This window comes from Pollicipes pollicipes, unplaced genomic scaffold (assembly GCF_011947565.3).
Source record: "Pollicipes pollicipes isolate AB1234 unplaced genomic scaffold, Ppol_2.1 Scaffold_2555;HRSCAF=2994_pilon_pilon_pilon, whole genome shotgun sequence".
Classification (NCBI taxonomy): Eukaryota; Metazoa; Arthropoda; class Thecostraca; order Pollicipedomorpha; family Pollicipedidae; genus Pollicipes; species Pollicipes pollicipes.
Window position 1 is genome coordinate 33,616,599 of NW_023596136.1, and position 5,945 is coordinate 33,622,543.

Here is a 5,945-nt window from a genome sequence, read left to right on the forward strand (position 1 = left end):
TAAATACATATCTATCCACCTATCTACCATAACCCATCGTGCAGATGGCATTGTGTTAATGTTACAGGTGGAAACATGCCTATGCATCACTACCTATCAGAGGGATCAGTACGTAGCCCACTGCTGGGCGTTCATCACGGCGTCATCCCCAGGCGAATACGTGATACGCGTGCCCGAAAAGCACGTGTACGATGCGGTATTGCGCCAGCAGCTCACAGCGCGGTCAGAAGCTAGTAGCCCACAAAGCGGTCAGGAGCCAGCAGCCCACCACACGCCCAGAAGCCAATAGCTCATCCCACGGTCAGAAGGCAGCAGCTCGCCACGCGGCTAGCAGCCAGCATCTTACCACGTGGTCCGAACTCAGTACCTCACCATGCGGTCACATGACAACAGCTCATAGCGCAGCCAGAGGCCAACAGCTCACCACGCGTTATTTTTGGATGATTGTCTTTGTCCTCATGAAGATAAGCCGTCCATTTATCTGTTGACGAGGGGATGCAATTGCCCGCAATTTATTCGGGATTGCCCAAATACAAGTCAATCAATCAATCAATTAAGTCTTGCGTGAGGCCCTCACAGCATCCCTGCGTGCTGCTTGTCATCTGCAGAAATCTGCAGATGACATCACTTATCATCCATCCACCATCACTTATCTGCAGAAAGGAGGTTATAAGGAATGTTATCCTCGGTAACTTTCCTTCCCCGTTTTTCGTCAAAAAAACAGGAAATAGTGATATTCTACATGGGCTTGATACAGCCCCGTTGCATAACGTCATACTCCATACGACCGCGCCACCATGCAAGGTGTCGCTGCACTTGTCCGGGCCTACCCCGCTGTGACGTTCAGATATTCTGACCAATGGCAGCGCTCGCAGGTGCAGTCTGAGGGGCCCGTATGATGGTGTGAATGACGTTTGTTCGCCTCTCTGTGTCGTCACAGCACGTGTCGTCACAGCACGTGACGTCACGGATGGTACTCACCAGCATGCCTCAAACAGAATAGGTTTGCCTAGACCAATTGTTTTCAAACTTTGGAACGAGGACGTTTAAGTTTTCAGTACGCTAAGAACGCTAAGAATACACTTTCATTGCTTTTACTGCTTCTAGAATGGCAGACAAACCCATTCAATGTCATTTTGGTCCTTGCTTAGTCCGAAAGGCTACATTGTTCAGTTGCATTCAGTTCAGCACGCTGCCAGTTCGGTGGGCGCAGGCTGACCACTGCCGCAGCTCAGTCGGTGGGCTGACACCGTTATGTCCGTACGGGTGTTTCTCACGCGCCGTCAGCAGCGTGGAATTACAGTGATTTTCACACCACCTCAGCGTGAATAAAATAGCTTTTATCCCGTCGTAGTGACGACTCGCATGGCCTACAATCATGCCAGTACGTTCCCAGAGTCCGGCGAGGAATCAGCGAGAAGACCGACCTACTCGGACCACCCGAAGCCCACGAGGGGAAGGGGCGTGCGCACAGGACCGAGCGGGCACGACCCGCAGTGAGTCGGCGCGATCGCCTGCGCACATCGCCGCGCGCGCTGACCGCTGCCCGCTCGAGTGCGGCATAAAGAACGGCGTTAGGCCCGGCGCGGCGCCGATCACTCGATAGTCGGTGGATGACTGTCGGAGGAGATGGGTGGGCGGGCCCGAAGGGAGATGGATCTGTGGATTAGTATCCAGGCGCGGTGGAGAAATGGCGGGGCGTCAATGACGAATCAGTGTGGACTGGAGATTTCACTTTGGGAATGTTTGGGGGCGATTTAAAGAGAGAGTTGCAATCATAACAGTTATATAATATCGCACGAGCAAGGCATGCATGTTGGCATCTGTGATAATTGTTCAAGATTTAGTGCACAAATTGGGCAATAATACGATTTACTTCTTACGGCAATGCATCATTTGCCTTGCTATTTTGTTTACAGTCCAAATGATCCGACCGTCTACAGTCTGTAAGGAAAACCGGTAAGAATTGACTCAGAATCAAGTTAAAGTAATGTTTTGCTGTTCAGTGGTGGCTGATAAACGGACTTGTGCCTAGTGACTTCATGATTCCGTGCTTACCCCATTTTGCTGTTAATCGTTCATGGTCCAGGTGGATTAGCGCGAAGGGGATTGACCATGGTGCTTCTGGGAACTGAAGGGAGGGCGGCGCATTCCGCCTGCATGGGAAAAATGGCCTTTGGGGATACAATTATCGTAACTCTACCCACCCTGTGCCGGCACTGCTGGTTTTTAAATATGCTTTTATTTGTAGCCTGTGGTTTGTTTGCTCTGGCGATCTCTACAGCCTCGCTAGGCAGGTTTAGTCAGGAAATTTTTAAGGATAGTAATGGTGGGCAACTGAATACCTTTTTTAAATACATGTACATACCTGTACCCGGACTTTTCCCAAATTATGCATCCAATCCGATTTATCTTCCAGGTATGAACGCCCGTGGGTTTACCCAGCCTATAAAGTCCTCTAATTTGAAAACTACATTTCTGTTTGCGTTGGCTGGCCCTTTGCATTCTTTAATTATTGATTTGCAAATGATTTAGTTCAAGCAGGACCAGCGCGAATGAACCATACGTCGACCACAAGCCTACTAGCGAAGCGGACAGCGTCAACACGTGATTCCTCTTTGTATTCACATGCATCTTTACGTTATGCGTCACCACGGTGGCTGCCAATCGTTTTAAAAGTCATACCGCGCGCGCATTTGCATCACAGTGTAATATGAACAGAAAAGGACATGTGGTTTCTGCACATCATTGCGTTTTACCATATGGCTGCCACAATATGATTGCCTATTTTTCAAAGTTGCAAATGACTTCGCATACGGCTACCTTGATGAGCGCAATAGTGAATGATTAATATAAGTGAATAAGTGTCCAATAAGTGTCACATCCAAGAAGTGAATACAACGGGCTTTAAAATGAGCTCCCAGAGCACACAGTGATCAGTCTTCGTCGTATATCTTGTCGCCGATGTATTTTGCAATGTTTCCACTTTCTTGATAATGTTTTTGGATAGTGTACAACCGTTGTGGGGGTCATCAAAGGGTCATCAAAGCCTATCTCTAGAATTGTTTTATTTACTACTTAAGTGTATCACGCCTCATTATTTATGTTATCCCTATTAGAAATGTTTCTCATTTATACAGCATCAAAAAGTCATTCACGAAGTGTTCCATGCTAAGGCATTATCCTAGGTCCTAATGGTCCCTTATGACTTATTCACAATGAACGAACTATTTAATAAAAAAATTGACAAGGCGCAAAACTGCAAGATAAAAAGACCGTTTTGTTGGTCAGAACATATTCAAAAGTTCCTCCGAGTCGCTGTGATAGCTGCTAGTGCTAGCCGAAAATGCAAATGAATCAATCCTGGTTTGCCATAAGAGAAATTTTGAGGTTTGGCGGTCTACATTGAAAACATTTGCCTTTTCGCTGTAAGGTGCCGTAGCCCACAACAACATCAAATAACATGGTTTACTAATATTAGCTCACTATGTTATCTAGCCACCGCTGTTATTGCAAATACAAAAAGCTTTGCACCTAACAGGGTTTGTGCAGCAACCATTGTTGTCAAAGTGGTCTTGTCATGCTATGAGCGCACACATTTGATCAGACAGTAGGAGAGTCAGTCATGTACGTGAACAGTCCTGGACATACCCGTGGTGCTCTGTTCCAGGTGAGATAATGCTCCAAAGTACCATGGATATGATAGTGAAGGGATATTTTCTTGTCATGTGTCTGGTGGAAGAATAGGAAACGTCTCTGACAGACTAATCATGGAGGAGCAGTGCCAAATTCAACCCAGTATAAGCCCAGTGTGGCCGAATTTGAGAGAATCCGTCCCTTCGGTTTTGGGGCGGAAAAAATGGAACGGCTCCCAAATATCAATGCCTCGGGATGTCTGAAAAACTGCGCGCAATGCGACAGAAAGGTATCGCCAAAAACAGCAACAAACCTACAATTGCGCGTAAATGCGTCACATGGGGCAGCAACTAGAAGCTATTAATTACATACATACATACTTTTGGGCATGTAAATAAAATCTTGGAGGAGGCGCAAAGCATATAGTTTTGCCCACACGTTTTTGGGGGATGGCACTTGTCCATTTCGCCTCCCCCTTTGATTCACCCCGGCTGTGCCTGTGCGACATACAGCTTCAGTAGTACATACAGTAGTTCATGGAATGGGATGTGCATGTGCATTGCATGTTAATGGAGTCCTTTCCACTTTTCCATAAACTAGCCTGCTTTAAACTTCATAACTAGTCTGCCCTTCTGGTTATCGACTTGTCTGTTGAGAAGGTTGTGCAAGCTCAATTTTCCTTTGTTTATATGTGCATTGTGGCGACCATAAATACCATAAAATACCATAATACCAAATACCAATACCATAAAGTTTGCCATAGGCTTTCGTCTGTACGTGTCAGGTCACACTATTCCCCACAAAACCGTCTTTTTGTGCCTTGAACCACCTTCGATGAATGATATTTTTTCATTGATCACAATGGCTCGAATTACTGCGGTAGTTTTCTGTAGATTACACTCGATTTAGCCTTTTTACAAAAATTTCACTTCGCATTGCCTTGAAATAGTAAGTTGCTCCTTCACAACCAAACCATTTTGGAATCTTACGAAACATAGCTTACCGTCATTTTTATCATCAGAGGCGCAAACTAAAATGATTGAAATCCAGAGAGAAATTAGGATTTAAGGGCAAGATAGAACAAACTTTCCGGTTCGCGTCCCAAAAACCCATTTTAGAAAATGGCACCCATCAGACTATTACTACGGTGCTGCCATATTTCAGAGCACCGCTTTCCTCTTAAGGGACCAGTTTGAGTCAAATTCCTGCAAAATTTTACGGCGCAAAGGGCAAACACCTGAAAGAGTGGCGCACGAGTCATAAGGAGACGGCGAAGCTTTTTTCTGCCTTTGAATAAACAAAAAGTAATGCGAGGGAAGCCAATTTCTTTAAGATATAAAATAACATTTTGGGACGCATTCTGTCGTCTCTGCCAGGAAAATCAATTGTCAATGTTTAGAAAGCGTCGTGGCTTAGCCCTAACCCACACCGCCAGAGAAAGGCAACGACTGCCGATCGTACGGCCGGTGCGCGAATGGCCTTCCAAGGTGCCGGCGTTAATTAAGACGCGGCAACGGGGCGGGCGGGCCGAGCCTTGACCTCGCACACGGTCTGTCGCCCCCAGAGGTCGCGAGTCCAGCAGAGGAGCAGGTCTATCCTCGAGCTCGCCGATCTTGTAACCCCAAGGGGTTGCGACCCCAGCAGATGAGCAGGACCACCGTCCAGGCCCATGGAAGTCTTACGCGCTGAGCATTTCTCGTTGGCAGCGTTTCTCGGGTAAGCTGGATGTTCAAAACCTGCCTTACAGCAGACTTTGGCCCTGAGTATGACTCTTACTCCGAGCATGAGTCTAGATGCAGGTCCCTTTGTTCTATGGACCACCCCTAGTGGCCCATAAAGGCGAAGGTTCAGCCGGATCTACGGAGCCCCACACATAGGAGAGGCGAAGTGCCTCGTCATTCGGAGCCTCCAATTGCCTGCAAGTAACGCACGGCGTCCATTAATCGATGGCTTCGCTGAGGCGTGTGATTGTGCCATACACGGCGCCGCCTGACCACCCAGGAGGCCGGCCAGGACGCTGGGCCCATTCTCACCCTGGGAACAGAGGTACGGCTGTCAGTCCTGAAGACGGCTCAGCGCCTGGGCATAGAGTCTGGTCCTTACACAGGATGGAGGTGTTTGAGGTCTTCCGTTCTTGTACGGTGGTCTCTGGTGGCACGTTGCAGTGGAATGTACTGAGAATACCCTGGTGCATAAAATGAATCAAAAGGAAGGTCAATGAATGGTGATGCCGTGTTAAAATTAGCCTACCAGCTGCCGCCTGAGCTTAGGCTCATTTTGTACTTCATTGATTGCAATAACCTGAATGA